At 34.6% G+C, this 18,238-nt stretch overlaps 1 pseudogene; it reads left to right on the forward strand.

Annotated features, from left to right (window-relative positions):
• Positions 1-151: 151 nt before the first annotated feature.
• Positions 152-13,309, forward strand: LOC115970776 (annotated as a pseudogene).
• Positions 13,310-18,238: the final 4,929 nt, after the last annotated feature.

Here is an 18,238-nt window from a genome sequence, read left to right on the forward strand (position 1 = left end):
CCATTTGTGATTTGCTTTGGATAAATACAGATATATATTAAGCTAAGAAAGCGGAACAAGGCGAGACCAAGTCATCGCTGAATTATCCATTATAAAACACCACAAAACAATTACAAAACACCCCAAAATAGAAACAAGGGAGGAAAAAACAACAAAATCTAGGACTTAGGTCCTTCCCAAACTGGCCAAAGCATCAGCGGTGCTATTCGCCTCCCTGAAAGCATGTTGGACCCGATTATTGGGGATACTAATTGATATCTAGAGAGACAGAGAGAACAACGAGCCCAGTAATTACCATACCATTGATTGAACCATGGTCCATATGACTACTGAAAAGAAAGCAGCATATGCATATCCTAGTTCAACACCATCTTTTCTGACTCTGTTGAGTGGGTATGGAAATGGAAGCAACAACAAAAGGAGGAGGAGGCAATACGCTATCAGAAATATACCAGAATGCGAAGAAGGTACAATTGAGGACCAGAGATGCTCTCGAGTACTCCATCGTTGGTGTTGGTTTGGACTCACCAAAACTATCAGTTTCAATCAAAACAGATTATTGTTGTAATAAATTGCTTAGAAATAGGTTTAATGTTTCTTCATCTGCTATCTAATTTACAATAATTTCCAAATCCGATTGTGCTTGACCAATTATCTTGCTTCTCTATCGAAATTGGCCTTTCCTAATGTGAGTACTTGAATTCAAACTGAAACAGCTTAAACCAACCAAATCCTCTTTTTTTATTTTTTATTTTTTTTCTTTTCCTATCAAAAAGGAGAGAGAGATAATTATTCTCATACTCAAATTTGCTGATATTTTAATTTGACACATATTAAGTATGTGCATAATTGACCTTTATAGCATTGTATGTTCTAACTATCTTGTCATCTTTGCACTTCCAACGTTGGATTTAAATTTTTCTCGAGCCTTTATTGTAATGACCCTGCCCTAACTATATAGATATTGTCTTCTTTGGGGGAGAATAAAATCGTGAGGAGTATAGGCCCCGGACAATATCTACACAATTGGGGGCGGGTTGTTATAGACCCAAAAGGGGTCTTGCAATCAATGGAATCCCACATCGCCTAGGGAAACACATGAGGATGTGCTTATAAGGAATGACTTCCCTTAAATGTGTAGAAACATTTTCCTCCACTACTATGTACTTTGGGGGAGAACAAAATAGTGAGCGATATGGGCCCCACACGCAAGGACACATAAGAGCAGGGTGGATTGTAGTTACTTGTAGATTTCACCTATTGTTGTCCAGTGGCCAACCTAGACTAATTTGTTGAGGATTCATTAGTTGTTGTTGTTTCACCATTGTAGGTAGAGTTGATGCAATTGAATGATCTTGTATCTTGATTAGGTGCAAAGCAATTCTTTTTTCTTTTCTTTTTTTATAAAGAAAAGTGGAACAAGTAACAAAATAGGCTAAATCGTTAAAACAAAGTTTGGATAAGTATTTCTTAAGAAATCAGAAAAGGGTGATGGAAGCCAAAGAGAGGGCAGAATTGCTTGGAAGAGCTGTATGTAATCCATTCTCTTGGTTAGGAAATGATACCGAATTCATATGGGGCAACCCAAACTTAACCGATATAATAAATGGAAATAGGCTGGATAAATGTATTTTGTATTTTCTGGTTTTATGAGATAAGAAAAATAACACTCAAGAATTTAAAGGATAGATAAGTTCACCACCTAAGTAAACCCAAAGAGATACAAATAGCACCACCCAAAGGAATTTAGCTAAGGATATAGAACTATTTTGGCTCACCATTCTATGGGATACAAATTAACACCACCCAAGAAATACACTCGCCACCCAAAGGAATCTAGCCAAGAGATAAGAGATGATTTAGAAGAAATCCATCTTCTATAAAACACAACAAAAAAAAATAAAAAAAAAATAATTAATTAATTAATTCTGAAAATACACTTTGAATTTTATTTGATTCAGCTAAAGACTTAAATAGATCTTGGAACAGCCCCCCAAGCATAGGAAAATGAAAATAATAATAAATACAATCACTTAACCTAACCAAAATCAGATATGACTCTTAGGAAATTTAGAAACACAATAAAATACTTGTCTGCCTAGGAGAAATAAAAATAAAGTCTGATTCATCCTAGGAGACACTAAATAAAGACTATTTGATTTTTTTTTTTTTTTTTTTTTTTTGAATGGAAGATATAGAGACTATTTGACTTAATAAATAATATATATAAAAATAAAATAAAATAAAATAAATAATAATAATAATAATAAACGTTTTAAAAATAGTGGTTGTTATTCTGATCTTCAAGGAAAGCTTTTGGGTCAAACTAACATCAGATTGGGCTTGTTGGATCTTGGGACACTCCAATGTTATACTTCCCTGCTTGAAAAGGACTTGCCCCCAAGTCCACTTCATCTTCTTGAGCTTCATAGTAAGGAGAAAGATCAAAAACTTTGAAGGTTGCTAAAACACCACAACCTCCAAGCAGCTCAATCTTGTAAGCATTTTCACCAATTCGTTGCAACACCTTAAAAGGTCCATCTACTCTAGGTTTCAACTTAGAAAATCTTTTGGAGGGAAATCTTTCCTTCCTAAGACGAATCCTAACCAAGTCACTGTTAGGACATATGTGATTCACTTGTTAGGAACATATGTTACTATTTTATGTAAATGGTTAATCTTTTGACAAAACGCACTTTACTTGTATTTGAGTAGATCTAAGATGTGTTTAATACTTCAAGAAACTGTGTTTCAAGATCAAGTGTTGAAGACATGCAAGTCTGTCCAAGAAACATGCTAAAGAAGTGTCTGTCATTAAAACTCGACAGCTAGCCATCTATCGAGTTTAAGAAGCTGTTCCAACCTTGTGGCTCGACAGCAACTCGACAGATAGGCATCTGTCGAGGTTTATGAAAAACAGAGTTTCAGTTCTATTTTAACTCTAATTCGTGATTATGTGTTTGGGCTTTCTTTTCTCATAACTCTAGACATATAAAAGGATTATTTTAAGGGCCGTCAAAGTGTTCACAAGTTGCACAAGTGTTGAGCAAAGTTTGTTCAAGTAATTTGTGACTAGAGAAAGAATTTGCCCTAATTCATCATTCTTGTGAAGAAGTTGCTGTGTTTGTGCATCGTAGGGTTTTGTGACCAAGCATCTTCTTGATCTTCATCGTTGGGATAAACTGAAGAACTTTGCAGCTAACAACTTTCTCTAGTTGGTGATTGAAGTCACGTATTGGGATCCGCGTAATTGGTTAGTCACGTACTAGAAGCCATGCATTAAAAGAAGAAATTATCACTACAGAACAAGTCCAATTGGGTATTAGGGTAAGGTTCAACTGTAGGTTGATATAAAGTACTGGGATACATTTACTTGTAACCGCTTGTTGTGATAATAGTGGAATTTCGGGAGTGGTGACCTTAAAATCACCCGATAGGGTTTTTGTCGTATTGGTTTTCCTCATTCGTAAACAAATCACCATGTCAATTTATTTTCTACTGCATACTTAGTTCATTGGTGATTTGTTTGTGCTACCACGCGTTTGCATGTTAATTAACTTAATTAATTCACTTGGTTAATTTATCACAAGGGGTCAATTCGTTTTTGGCCTATCAGTCACCTTCCTTGAAAGTTGCTGGTTTTCAATACTTATTTGCTTGCTTACAATACTTATCATTCTGCTTTCCAATCTTATTTTGGACTTGTTCATGCAATTTCTTTATTTCCTTCACCTTTTTGTCAGCATCACCACTGAAATTCTTGGTAACAGAAAGTGGTGTCAATTCAAGTAGTCCAGTAGGATTAAGGCCATAAACTATTTCAAAAGGACTATAACCAGTAGTTTGGCTAGTGGGTCGATTATAAGCAAACTCGGCTTGGGCCAAAAGAAGATCCTACTGTCTAATGTTCTTCCCCACAAAGCTTCTTAAGAGATTTCCTAAACTTCGATTCACAACTCCAGTTTTCCCTTCTGTTTGTGGATGGTAAGAAGAGCTGAATTGCAATGCAATTCCAAACTTCCTCCAAAGAGTATGCCAAAAATGACTTACAAACTTCAAATCACGATTAGAAGTGATAGTTTTTAGAACACCATGAAGCTTGACTATTTCTCTGAAATACAAATCAGCAATAGAAGATGCATCTGCAATTTTGTTACAAGGAACAAAATGAGCCATCTTTGAAAATCGATCAACAACCACCATGATAGAATTACAATCCTTGTTTCTTTGAGTTTGAGACAAACCCAAAACAAAGTCTAAGCTAACATCTTCCCATGGAGCCTTGGGAACTGGTAATGGTGTGTACAACCTGGTGTTCTGACTATGACTCTTAGCAATTTGGCAGGTTCTGCAGCTTCTCACAAGATACATAACATCATGAGTCAACTTGAGCCAACATAAATTTTTTTGCACAAGAGCCAGAGTTTTGTATCTTCTAAAGTGTCCAGCAGTACTTACTCCATGAGCTTCTTGAATAATTGCTCTTCGTAAAGAACATTGAGGTATGCACAGTCTGTTTTCTTTGAATTGAAAACCTTCTTGCTTCAAGAAATGATTAATAGAACTGTTGGAACAATTTTCCACACATCACCAAAGTCTAAATCATTGTTATACACCTCTTTGAGAACTTCAAAACCTAACACCTGCACCTCCATAGTGTTTAGCAAAGAATGTCTTCTAGTCAAAGCATCTACCACTTGATTCAGCTTTCCAAACTTGTGTTTGATAGAAAAAGTCTAGGATTGAAGAAATTCAACCCATCTGGCATGTCGACTGTTAAGTTTCTGCTGACTATTCAAATACTTCAAAGCTTCATGATCAAAATGAAGTAGAAACTCACTTGGAAGGAAATAATGACTCCAATGATCCAAGGCAAGAATAATGGCATAGAATTCTTTATCATAAGTAGAATACTTTTTCTTGCATTCATTCAGTTTCTCACTAAAGAAAGTAGTAAGCTTACCCTCTTGGCTAAGCACAACACCAATTTCCACACCTAAAGCATCGCAATCAACTTTGAACAATTTGTTGGAATTTGGAAATTGGAGCTTCTGCCACTTTCTTCTTAAGCAACTCAAAACTCTTTGGGCTTCTTCATTCCACTGAAACTTTCCTCCTTTCAAACATTCAGTAATAGGGGCAATAAGGCTGCTGAAGTTTTTGATAAAATGCCAATAAAAAAAAGCAAGCCCATGAAAACTTCTAACATCATGGAGAGACTCTGGCACGGGCCAACTAAGTATAGCCTCAATTTTGCTTAGATCCATCTTGATTCCATCACCTAAAACAACATAGCCTAAGAACACAAGGATGTCAATTAAGAAATGACATTTCTTCAAATTCGCAAAAAGCTTTTGCTCACGAAGAGTTTGAAACACCTCATGAAGATGCTCCATATGCTCCTAGTGAGATTTGTTGTACACTAAGATGTCATCAAAATACAACACAACAACAAAGTGACCAATGAATGGCTTAAAGACATGATTCATTAAGTGTGTAAGTTGTAATTTACAACTATGTGTTTTGTTGGCTTTTATTTCGTGCCAGATTTGATTGTAATTTTATTCAATCTTTTGTACCCTGTATTTATTGTGGAATTTAATTGTAAGGGTTATGTGTGAGAGAGAGAGAATGTGAAGACTTAAGCAAATTGAAGACTGAAGAGTTTTCGTGGGTAGCTCACGACTAAGCATCCCGCGAAATGATGCATGTACCCTACACATAACTGGAATGTGAAGAGTCAGGACAGGATGGAGATAGCTATGTTTCACAAGTAGGTCGCGGGTAAGGCCTTCCTGCGTGACACTCGCAAAACATTCTGTTTTACTAGATTGTCCTATCTAATGCACACTTTCTGTACCCACAATATATATACCCATATTACCCACAAATGTTGAGGAATTTTTCTAAGAGAAAACCCTAGCCACAAACCTTGAGAGTTAGAGATTGTTATACCCACAATCTTCTACACAATTGCTTGTGGATTTTCCTCAACTCCTACCTCTTCATTTTCATATCCTTGAGAGGTTGATAGTCCAAAAACTTACCACACCCTTTCAGAGTGTTCAGTGAGGTTTTGGCACTGCTGGAAAGCATTGAAAGAAACCAAGGATGACAGATGCAACATGGAGCTTGTTGCGGAATCCAGAGAGCTAGACAAGATACAGTTCCAAAAAGCCTTGTTGGAGTAGGAGCTTGGATGGTTTAGGTACATCGGGTAGGTTAGGCTTGGAGGGTCTCTTGCTAACCCATGTATCACAACTGATTCTCTAATAGATCAATTACCGCTTGGAGGGCGACATAGAGGTTTTACGCCGAGAACTTCGGTTTCTATTTCAATAACACATCATTGTGTTGTCTTTGTGTTTGCATCTTTCTTCCCCACTCTTTTACCTTTCATTTTACGACTGTGTTATTATGAATATGGATTAGAGTAGCTTGTTTGTTTATACGCTCGCATTTACTCTTTTCCGCACTTAGTAAAAGTTAGAGTAAAATCTATCAAGCCATAATTTTTATTTGGGGGTCTAAATAGCTCTTGTGTTTTCACACATTTTAGAGCATTCAAAGTGCATAAAAATATTAGGAGCATTAGAGAGTTTGAAAGGCATCACCATCCACTCATACTACCCTTCTCTAATTTTGAAAGTTGTTTTCCATTTATCACCTAGCCTCATTCGAATTTAATGATAATCGTTGCATAGATCAATTTTTGAGAAAACCATAGTTCCATAAAGCTAATAAAGAAAATCATCTAATTGCGGAATAGAATAGCGGCATCGAATGGTGTTCTTGGTTATTGCTCTACTATCAATACATATACGCCATGAGCCATCCTTTTTGGAAACAAGCAAGGTTGGAACAGCACAAGGACTCATATTCTCTCTTACAAGGCCTTTTTCTATCAACTCTTCAACCTGCTGCCGCAACTCTTTATGTTCTTTTGGATTCATTCTATAAGCTAGTTTATTAGGCAAAACAAAACCAAGAACAAGATCAATGCAGTGTTGCATATCTCTCATAGATGGAAGACCGAAAGGAATTTCATCAAAAACGACATCACCAAATTCCTTAAGAAAGGGTATCAATAAAAGAGGAATATCCACTAGATCCTTCTCTTCTCTAACCACAATAGCAAACCCTTCACCAAATTCTGTCAATGCTCTCTCCACCTCAATTCTAGTCAATAAGATACTTCCTTCCCCAAGTGAAGGTTTGGAAACATGGATCATTCTTAATGAAGCCAAAGTTATTTTAACCCCATCTATTTCATAAGAGTAAGTATTTTTGAAACCATCATGATTAGGCTTCCTATCATACTGTTATGGTCTCCCAAGTAATAAATGACATGCATCCATAGGTACTACATCACAAATTACTACATCATTATAATGCTTGCCTATAGAAAACTGAATTAAGCACCTCTTATTCACCTTCACCTTATTGCCTTTGCAAAGCCATTGGAATTTGTGCGGTTGGGGATGATTTTCAGTTTTTAGCTTCAACTTTTCCACCATGGTTGCTGCAACAACATTCTCACAACTTCCTCCATCAATGATAACATCAAAAACTTTTCCATGAGAAGTGCATCTGGTATGGAATATATTGTTCCAAAGCCACTCATCTTTTGTATAGGCTACCTTGAGACTTCTTTGAAGAACAAGCGCCTCTCCTTGGACAGGAAAGACCACCTCCTCATCGTAAACAACAAGTTCATGAACAACCAGTGCTGATTCATCCTCATCTTCTATCTCCACATCTCCCTCCATCAGAAAAACTATCTTGCAATTTGGACAATCAGGAGCAATATGTCCTCAAAGCCTTGACATTTGAAACATCTACAACCTGTATCAGCGATGTTGGGATGATTAGAACCTGATGCAGATTCATTCTTTGGTGGTTGCTTGACAATGGCTGTCTTGGGTAATGCAACAACCTTTGAAGTGAAACCATTCCCTCAATTAGAAACACCCTCTCAATTATAGGATCGAAAGTTACTACCATGCCTTTCCTTCAATTGCTTCTCCACTTTCATAGAAAGCTTGCAAACATCATTGTAGGTTCAATAGGTTTGTAGCTGGACCACATCACTGAGTTCAACACATAACCCACCAAGATAATAGGCTATCATCTGCTCCTCTGGTTCTACAATATCACATCAAATCATAAGATGATCAAATTCTGTTGTATACTCCTCCACAGAAAGCTCCTTTTGTTTGAAATTATGAAATGTCATAAAAGCATTTTGCTTAAAGTGATCAGGCAAGTATTTTTTCTAATGCTCTCTTTTCATCTTTTCCCAGGTCACAATACGATCTCTTCCTTCCCGTTGTCACTGCCTCTTAAGATGCTCCCACCAAATTGAAGCATGTTTTCTCAGCTTGATAGCAACAATCTTCACCTTGCAATTATTTGGAACATCTTTGAAATCAAAGACTCGCTCAATAGTAGTTAGCCAATCAATGAAATTATCAGGTTGCATTTTCCATTCAAATTCTGGAATGTCCACCTTTATATCATAACTTTGTTGTAAGTTTCTGAGATGACAAGGATGGGGTGGAGTGCTCCCACCGGAGGAATGACTAGGGCACGGGGCATGGCGAAATGTAATCTCCTCTTCATCGTTGCAAACAACTTCAGATTCTGAATTATGATATCTAGGACCTCGCCTTTCATTCTCGTAAAACTCCTATTGCTCCTAGAGTTGCTAAAGTTGTCTCCTTAAATTGTCAATTTCAAAATCTTGAGGATCCCTTTCAAGTATCTCACCATTGTTTTCACGTCGATGATATCCAGCCATTGAACCAAAGCTCTAATACCAATTGATACCGGATTTGTATGGGGCAACCCAAACTTAACCCATACAATAAATGGAAATAGGCTAGATGAATTTTTTTTTAATTCTGAAAATATGCTCTAAATTTTATTTGATTCAGTCAAATGCTTAAATAGAGCTTGGAACAGCCCCTCAAGCATAGGAAAACAAAAAAAATAATATTAAATACATTCACTTAACCTGACCAAATAAAGACTATTTGACTTAATTAATAATAATAAAATGTTTTAAAAATAATGGGCTATTATTCTAATCTTCAAGGAAAGCTTTTGGGTCGGACTAACATTAGATTGGGCTTGTTGGATCTTAGGACTCTCCGGTGTCCCGAAAACCAAAATTTTTTGCCTTAGTATCTTATGAACATTAAATATTTTATATTGTAGAATGGGGGGTCTCATGTTTTGAGAATATTTGATGAAGCGCAAGCCATGCAGTCATCTCATAATTCTACTCGAATGTTGGAAGAAGCTTGTTTAGCTAGAGAGGCCATCCTATCTGCAATGTTAAGGTCAAGGGAACGTCTTAAGGTATTTGCAATTCAGCCCTTGCGTCCTCACAGACATATGGTTTAAACAAATCTATATATATCCAAAAGTTGAAGCGTATTATTTATTATTGCTATGCTTATGTTACACCACCTCATTCGCCACGTTATTAGCCATATATTTATTCTATTTCTTATTTATTTTTTATTCCTAAATTTTGTTGACAATAATAAATATATAAATAAATTGACTTTACACATTCATCTTGGGCGGTTTTAATTTTCATATAACTTTGTCTTTACATATTCAACTACTTTAATTTTGATGTTTATAATGAAAAAAATAAAATTAATGAATAATCAAAAACCAAAAACAGTGTATAACTATATATAATGTGGAAGATTTGCAATAAATTTTACAAATATCTTTTTACACCACATCATTAGCATCCTTTCTTATTTTGATTTTTTGCAATTTTTACTTTATTCAACTGTCTTTTTAAAATTTTCATTTGATTCCTTTATAAAATTTAAAATTTCCTCCATCTTAAATTCTTCCGTTTCTAAATTTTCTCAATCATTGTCTTTTTAAATTTCCAACCTTTCATCTACTTCAACCATTCCTCTTCTATCTTAATTTTCTTATAAATTTCTTTTTACTTCATTTCCACCTCTCTCTCCTATACCTTCCAAGTTGTTCATGGCAAAAAAGGTCAATACTCTCTCTTTCTCTCCAATTTTTTTTTTCTCTTTTGGTGGATTCTTTTATTGTTTCAATCATTTTTTTTTTCTACTAATGGTGCTTTTGTTATTATTGATTTAATTGTCACATTATATTTGTTTCTCTTTTCGGCAAATTTGTATAGAATTTTATGCATATTTGTGTATTTTGGTATTCCAATTCCCGATTGCTAGTTCTTTTTCTTTATCCCATTGGTTTGATTTGTTTTGTGTTAATAATTAGTTGTTTTGTAAGTTAAAACTTGATTTTTTTAGTAATCCATTTTAGATGTTAATCTATGAGATTCAACTAAGTTTTTTCTTTTTATTTTTTTAATCCTTTTGGGTAGACAAATTTGTTTTGTAGAGAAAGTACTCTTAATAGTTGTATTAGAAGTATCTTATATTGCCACTTATTTAGACAAAAACAAAGATTAGTCAAACAAAAAAAAAAAGGGACAAGTGACATATTTTAGCTCCTGCAATCTTATTATTATTATTATACAAGGATGCATATAGAAAATTAATTAGGAGATTTTGCTAATAAGTGGTTATTTGTAATCTTTTTTGGTGGACAATTTTGCAGTTACTTCAAAGAAAATAATCTCAATAGATTATTAACAACAAATTGTTTTTCTAACCAGTCCAATTAATTATTGTTACGCGACGATTAATATGACATTTTATTTGCTTGCAATGCATTTTCATATGGGTATATTTTGATTCAATATATATTTATGCATGTGTTGAGATAAACATTGTATTTAAGAAGAAAGATCATGATCCTACTTTTAATACTTCAAAAGAGATAGATTGGTTTGAGATTAAAGATAAGTTGAAATTTTTTTTAATGGTGAGAAAACTCTATTTTTATCATTCATTTCTAACTATCATAATTGGAAAAACTTAAACCCCCCCCCCCCTTATTCTATCACTAGCTTAGCTCATAATATGAGTAGATGAAAATTTTAATATAAAAAGAAAGTAAATATATATAATTTTTTATTTATAGAGACACAAAATTCATTATTTAAAAAAAAAAAAACAAAGCAATATGACATTGTTTATGTTAGAAAAAAATAAAACCCTTGCCCTTTGTTGGTTTGGTAAAGGTTTATATAAATAAATAAAAAACACTTCTTAATTAATAGTTTAATAAATCTAAAATTAAATTCTCTTATAAGAAAAATGCTTTATTGCAAATTACTAATCATAATATATATGTAGGGTCACAATTTGAGGCCCAAGCCCAAAAGGTATGGGGTCTTGGTCCAAGGAGCCCTGAAACAATAAATTTGTAGAGAGTGGGTTACAGAACCGGGCCTTAGCGAAGTAGATAGTGGCTAAGATTGGGCTACGCAACACTTGGACACCAGAAGATTCTGTTAATGTCAATATATTCTCAGTCCGAGGAGATGAGATAGATATTTGCTAGTTCTTACTTTAAGTTTTCCAGCTCTTTTCCTGTTCCTCTCTTTTTTCCTCCTTCCTCTTCCTCATGAGGACTCCCTTTCTTATATAGCCTCCTTGAAGCCATCGTGGCCTTACACTTGTTGCTTATCTAGACTCCCACTTGAGTGCTTGTCCCATCGGACACTCCTTCCATCTTTCTGTGAGTTGTGGTAGCCAATGCAGCACTGTTCACAGGTATTCTCTACATTAATGCGGCCAGAAAAGTAGCTGCAACGCATTTAATATGGCAACTGCAGCCTATCCTTGGGTATCTTTCGTTTCCTTCTTTGCCACGGGTCTGTAGGACTTGTCCTTGCTACTAGTGTTCGTTGGGGTTGATCCTTTTAGTAGGCAGAGTGCATGTTGAGCCATACTTGTCACATCCGAGAAGACATTTCTCCTCAGACTGCCCTTTAAGTAACTTCAGGCCTACGAGAACTAGACCGGGACCCTTTTGGCATCCACATCCTCTCCTCGGACACGGTTGACCATCCCGTATGGGGCCTAAGGCCCATTGTATGGTTTTGGGCCTTTGAGCCTTTGCCCCTACAATATGAATTTATGAATATTTTAGAAAATAAATTATAGATTCTATTTCATTAAAAATAATCAGATATTTCTGTGCATCATGCAGGATTGTGACTAGTGTTTGATAAAATATGGGACTGCCGGACCAAATTTAAAAGGGGAAAAAACAAGTATGGAAATCATGGAACTGTGATATTGCAAAATAATCAAAACAATGTCTATATTACATTTTGTCGTCGAGCTCAATTAAAAATTTATCATGACTCTATATATTTAGAGTCTAGTTTGACATACTAGGTTATTAGATAAGAATATAATTCTGTGTTCACTTACCTATGGTCTGATGGTAATTGATCTGGTAGATTCAGCTGCAGCAGCCTTTTTGTTTGGTCGTGCTGGTTGTTTTGAATTTTTTTTCTTAAGTTAACAGATTTAAATTCTTCATGTAAGTTATTCTTACATTCATCAAAGGTTTTGAAGGCATTCCTGCTGATGCCCCCCACCTCCTCTTTCTCTCCTCTGTTCAGAACATAAGAGCACGTTTGATACGTGTGTTTAAACAACAGTTTTCAGTTTTTTTGGAAATATGTGTGAGTGAAAAAGTGTGTAAAAATACGTGTAATATTGTTTAAAGACTGAAAACATGTGTTAAAACTTGCTTACCAAACAGGGCCTAAGATTTCAGAGTTGGCATGCTTTATGATTGTGTCTGTAGAATGTAGTTTGTTTCTCTGATAATCTTTGTATAAACATCTAGACAAAAGTTATAGTAGGAATTGGTCCCACTGGGTTTTTTTCTTGGATAAAGCCATAAATGATTAGAGATTTTAATTATTAATTTGGCATCTTTGGATATGCTGCATGAGAAATTTGGGTTTGTGTGTATCATAAAGGAAAAGAAAAAGAAAAAAAAGGACTTCTCAATTATTATGCTTAATTTTTAAGTAGTATGTCCTTTTATCCTTTTGGACCAAGTTAAAATACCTAAAGTTAACCGAGGTCTAAATTGTTGGGATAGCTCATCTCCTCAACAAATAGGATTTGTGATTATTTGACATGAATGTAGCTCCTGATGCTAATAAGTACTTCTTCTAATATACTTTTTCCTTTGTTCAGATTGCACATCGGAAAGCACTGGATGTCTTAACACAGTGGGGCTTTCAAATTCTGTACTGAGGCTGATTGAGAGGCGGCACCGTGTTGATAATTGGATTAAATATGCAGGCAGGCAGGCAGGCATGATTTTGACACTTGTTATTTTGTTCATCATTTGGAGGTGGACACGTTGATCTTCTCTAAGGCTTGGTGGTACTTGTTGTCATCACTTTTTTGGAATGGAAGATATTAATCTTTTCCTGAATGCGGTGTTATATTGTGAAGGAACCAAAGGATTGAGGTTGCACAAAGGCCAATTTTGACAATACAATTGTCTAAAATTGATTTACATACAGAGGCTGCTACCATTTGAAACTTTCTAGTTCTACACGTCAATGGTTGAAATCCTAAATGTATTGTAGCTCCATTTTTGGATGATTTTTTGTGTACTTTGTAAATCCTTTGTTGATATACAAATATACAATTGTATATTGTTGTCTGCTGAAGAAGCACCGTAGGTCTCCACTCTCCATAATTGATGTCTTTGTACTGGAGGCGTGTGTACATACTACATACCAGTAAATAGCAGCATCCATCTACTTCCTAGAACAATTTTGAGAACATCGAACCTTGACATTGCATTGGTGGGAATAATTTGTACCATAGTACCAAGCCAATACTTAGATTTTCGGGCAACTTAACAGCATCCATCCTAGAGATCCTGAGAGGGACCATCAAATTAAACTCGACATAGAATACGTGAGAATAGCCTGTGCAAAGCCAATACTTTGTTTTTTCAGCCACATACTAGCTTTTCTCAAACTTATGATTGAGAAAACGAAAATTATTGTGTAACGTTCAAATTGAAGAATAATTGTAGTTGTTACTTGAGGGAGCCAGGCCTCTCAATCAGAATTTGTTGTCAAATGCTTCTCTTTTTTAACTTATTTCAAATTTCATATCCATTAACGTCCGTTGAACTTGATATATAGAAAATACTTAACTGATTTTCAACAATCCAAAGTACACATTAGTCTTTATTCAATTAGTACTCCAAAAACATGACCACTTGTCACTTATCCTAACATCCTCCCAGTTCCCATGTACCAAATGGATTCCTTCTCCCATTTTCCATTTTCTCTAAAATCCTTCTAATTAAACAGACCCTATGCAATCTAAAGGCAAAGCAAAGATTATTCCCACAGCTATTTAAGGATAGGCAAGTTGAGTGTTGGAGGCTTGTAATATTTGCATGCTAGGGTTAAAATGCACTTCAAATGTAACCTTCTGTTTTTTTTTTTTTTTTTTTTGGGGGGGGGGGGTGGTGTGGGGGGGAATAATACCCTTCAGTTTTAAATATTTAGAAATTGTTTATTTAGTCTCCAATATTTACTACTCTACTTTAAGAGGTGAAAATATGCAAATCATTATTATTATTATTATTTTTCAATTCTTTATTACTTGCTCCTTTTATAGGTTTGAAGTTGTGCTCTGTGTAGGCCCTGAGGGACCTGGGAAAATCTATTGTCCTAGCCGTTGTGCTTCTGAGTTAGAAGGGACTACTACTGTGAACCTGAGGGCTGATACTATTTAACTGGATCCTTGGGCCTTCCTTGTTGCATATAGGATTAACAATGCCCAACCAATACAAAATCTGCACTACCTATAGGACTTAACAAAAATAATAAACTGGAACAATAACCACCTTTGATTATTAGATTATGTACCAATATCTTTGATCCTCAATCTCACAAATTTTATATTAATTTTCTAGGAATCTCTTGTCTCTTCTAATGAATGAAATCTGTACAGAGCTATCTTTTTGTCAGAAGTTCCAATGATATTGGTAGCCATGGCCATTCTGTTAAACACATAACAATAGGGCTACTCGAGGGAGTTATCAATAGTGCAATGGACCAGTTGTTTATTCACTCCATAATCCATATGCGTTTGAAATTTAGGTACAGAAAAACTTTCTTACACGCCATTAGAATAACTTCCAATTTCTCATTCCCTTGGCTTAATTTGGCTGTCATAGCATTTCATGGTCCCAAAACACAACCATTCTACGCAATGCATTAAGTTTCTTGTAGATGTAAGGACCAAAGCGACTAGGAAGGATTAATATGGACTTCCATGCATCATAGGCTTGTTTATTTTATTTTTGTCTCCTTCATGACTCTTTGCTATATCTTATTCCATCAATTGCACGTGAAAGCAGTAGGAAGTTGTTTAAGGAGTACATCACATAACATAAATTTTCTATAGTCTGAGCTGTAAATCAATCAAAGCATTTGATTTGGACAATTGGATATGCCCGTGGAATTTTTAAGATCTTGAATCTTTTTTCCTAGAGAGAAACAAAAACAGTTTTTACATTTGCAAAATGGAATATTATTATTGACCCAAATAGGAAAGGGCCAAGTACCAGGGCCTAGGCTATAATTCTTGGCTAGCCCAACACTCAATCATGTGCCATGTGCATCATAATAGAAGCTGACATGCAAGTGCAAGACATTGAAATTATAGAGCAAAAGTATGGGACTGATTTTGACATTTATATATGAACTAGAAGAGTGGATGATGGCCTCTGAAAAAAACAGCCAAAGGATATGATTTCTAAGTCCAATCCTCAACCTAAACATCCACAAGTTCTTTGGTTTGCTTACCTATGGCTTGGGTCATGAAGGATGACCATCCAATTTCATTCTTGTCTTCTAATCATTATCCTGGTTTTTTAAGAATCTCCTTAGAAACTATATCTTGGGTTTGAGTAAAAGAGAGGTGGGGGAGAAATATTTCACATCAGTATAACTAATAAAGATCATTTTTTTTAACAATTTTTTACTTAGAACTTGTTATTAATCAAATATGTTTAACACATAGTACTAATTTAACTTAAAATTTACTACGACTATTGATAAGCCAAGAATGTATTGACCCATTGTGATGAATTAACCAATTAATTAGTCAAGTTAATTAATTAATTCAATTAGTATGCAATAAGCGTGGTAGCACAAACAAATCACCAACTAAATTAATATACAGCGGAAAATAAAGTTGACACAGTGATTTGTTTACAAATGGGGAAAACCTCTAAGGCAAAAATCCCATCTGATGATTTTAAGGTCACATTTCCCAAGAATCTACTATTATCATAACAAGCGGTTACAACTAAAGGAATTTCAATATCTTATATCAACCTACAATTGAACCCTTACCCTAATACCCAATTGGACTTGTTCTATAGTGACAATCTCTCATTTTCAATGCACGGCTCCCAATACGTGACTAACCAATTGATGCACGGATCCAAGTATGTGACTAACCACCAACTTGAGAATGATGTTGGCTACAAAGTTTTTCAATTCATCAACACGATGAAAATCACGAAACTCCTTAATTAAAAAACCCTACGGCGTAAAAACACAACAGCTTTTTCAAGAGAAAGATGAACTAGGGTATATGTCTCCGGTCAAAATAAGCTTGTGAAAAACTTTTACATTAAGTTGCATCAGCTTGCATCATCTGTGACGACCCTTAAAATAATCTTTATATATGTTTAGGGTTGTGAGAAAAGAAATCCTAGACAAATATACACGGATTAGTGTGAAATCAAATCTGAAAATTTGATTTTTGTAAATCTCAATAGATAGGTTATCTATCGAGCAGCTGTCGAGCATCAAGTTTAAGATCCCTTTTAAACCTCGATAGATGCTATCTGTCGAGCTAGCTGTCAAGATTTAAAATACAGCACTTCTTCACTTGATTCTTGGACAAATTTGCATAGTTTTAACACTTGGACTCGAACTCTTGTTCCTTGAAATATTAAACACATCCTAAATCTACCCAATTACAAGTAAAGTACGTTTTGTCAAAAAATTAGCCAATTCTAAATGACATATGTTCTTTACATGATTCATATATGTTACAACTACTACCTAATATTCTCCTAGAGTAGAGAATTTTAATTAAGTGAAACTATTTATTGTATGCAGTTTACTACTCTCCTCTTACACAAAGATAGACTCCACATGTTGGTCCTGGACCTAAATATGAGATCTATCTTTATGTGCACGGAGGCATAGTACACTCTTCTTCTCTCAGACAAAAATAAACTCCATATGTTTATGAACATTTTAGACTCAGACTAGGAAAAATGTTTGTTTATATAGAAAAATGAATCAAGCTAACCTTAGACTCAATTACTAAACAAATGGAGTTGAAACATAATAATGTGCTCAAGAACAATATTGTAAGTATGATGCACGAGTTAAGAATATATTACATGTTTATATGTATGCATGTATAAAAGTATATTTATATATATAGACTTGATATTGGATTATGTAAATTTGTAAATAAATTCATAAGATGTCAAATTATTATTTATAATTTATTGATACTTTAGAAGTCCATTTTGTAGTTAAACTTCTAACAATACAATGTTGGTGAACTTATTTTGTATAAGTTCATAAACAAAACTTGTTCTGTCTACTTAACTCGAGTAACTCTTGAACAATCTCAATTTTCTTCAATAAGAAGACAAACTAAGCTTAGAAAAATAATCTAGTTTAGTAATGAATTCGAGCTCAACTCATGTTCGAAATAAAATTAAATGAACAATCTTAAAATTTTAATACTCAATTTGGCCTGGCTTGTTTACAATTCTAAATATACCCATCATTTGACGCTCAAAAGAAATAAAGGGGAAAAAATTTTATACACAAAAAATTTCACAGCTTACTAAGGTGGCATACAATGATTAGTGCAATGTTATTTTCTTATTGAACTATTACTAATATCATTTTTATTATATATCAATCATAATCTATAACTTTAGTACATAAAATTTATTGAATTTGTTGTGTCATTAAACTTATTGAGGGAGAACACTGTGGGTAAAATTTAGGAATAGTACCTTAGGTAAAGTATTTTAAGTTTCCCAATATATATAAACACTTGGTCAATGGCAGAACTAGAAATTTTTATTTGGGGGGGGAGGGGGGGCGTGGGGCTCATCCCTACTTTTATAGGCTATATCTTAAAAAATGTTCAATTATTGGTAATATAAAGAATTTTTTTAAAAAAATGGGGGGTCTTGGCTGTAGCTATGCCACTTC

The sequence above is a fragment of the Quercus lobata genome, chromosome 12 (assembly GCF_001633185.2).
Source record: "Quercus lobata isolate SW786 chromosome 12, ValleyOak3.0 Primary Assembly, whole genome shotgun sequence".
NCBI classification, from domain to species: Eukaryota; Viridiplantae; Streptophyta; class Magnoliopsida; order Fagales; family Fagaceae; genus Quercus; species Quercus lobata.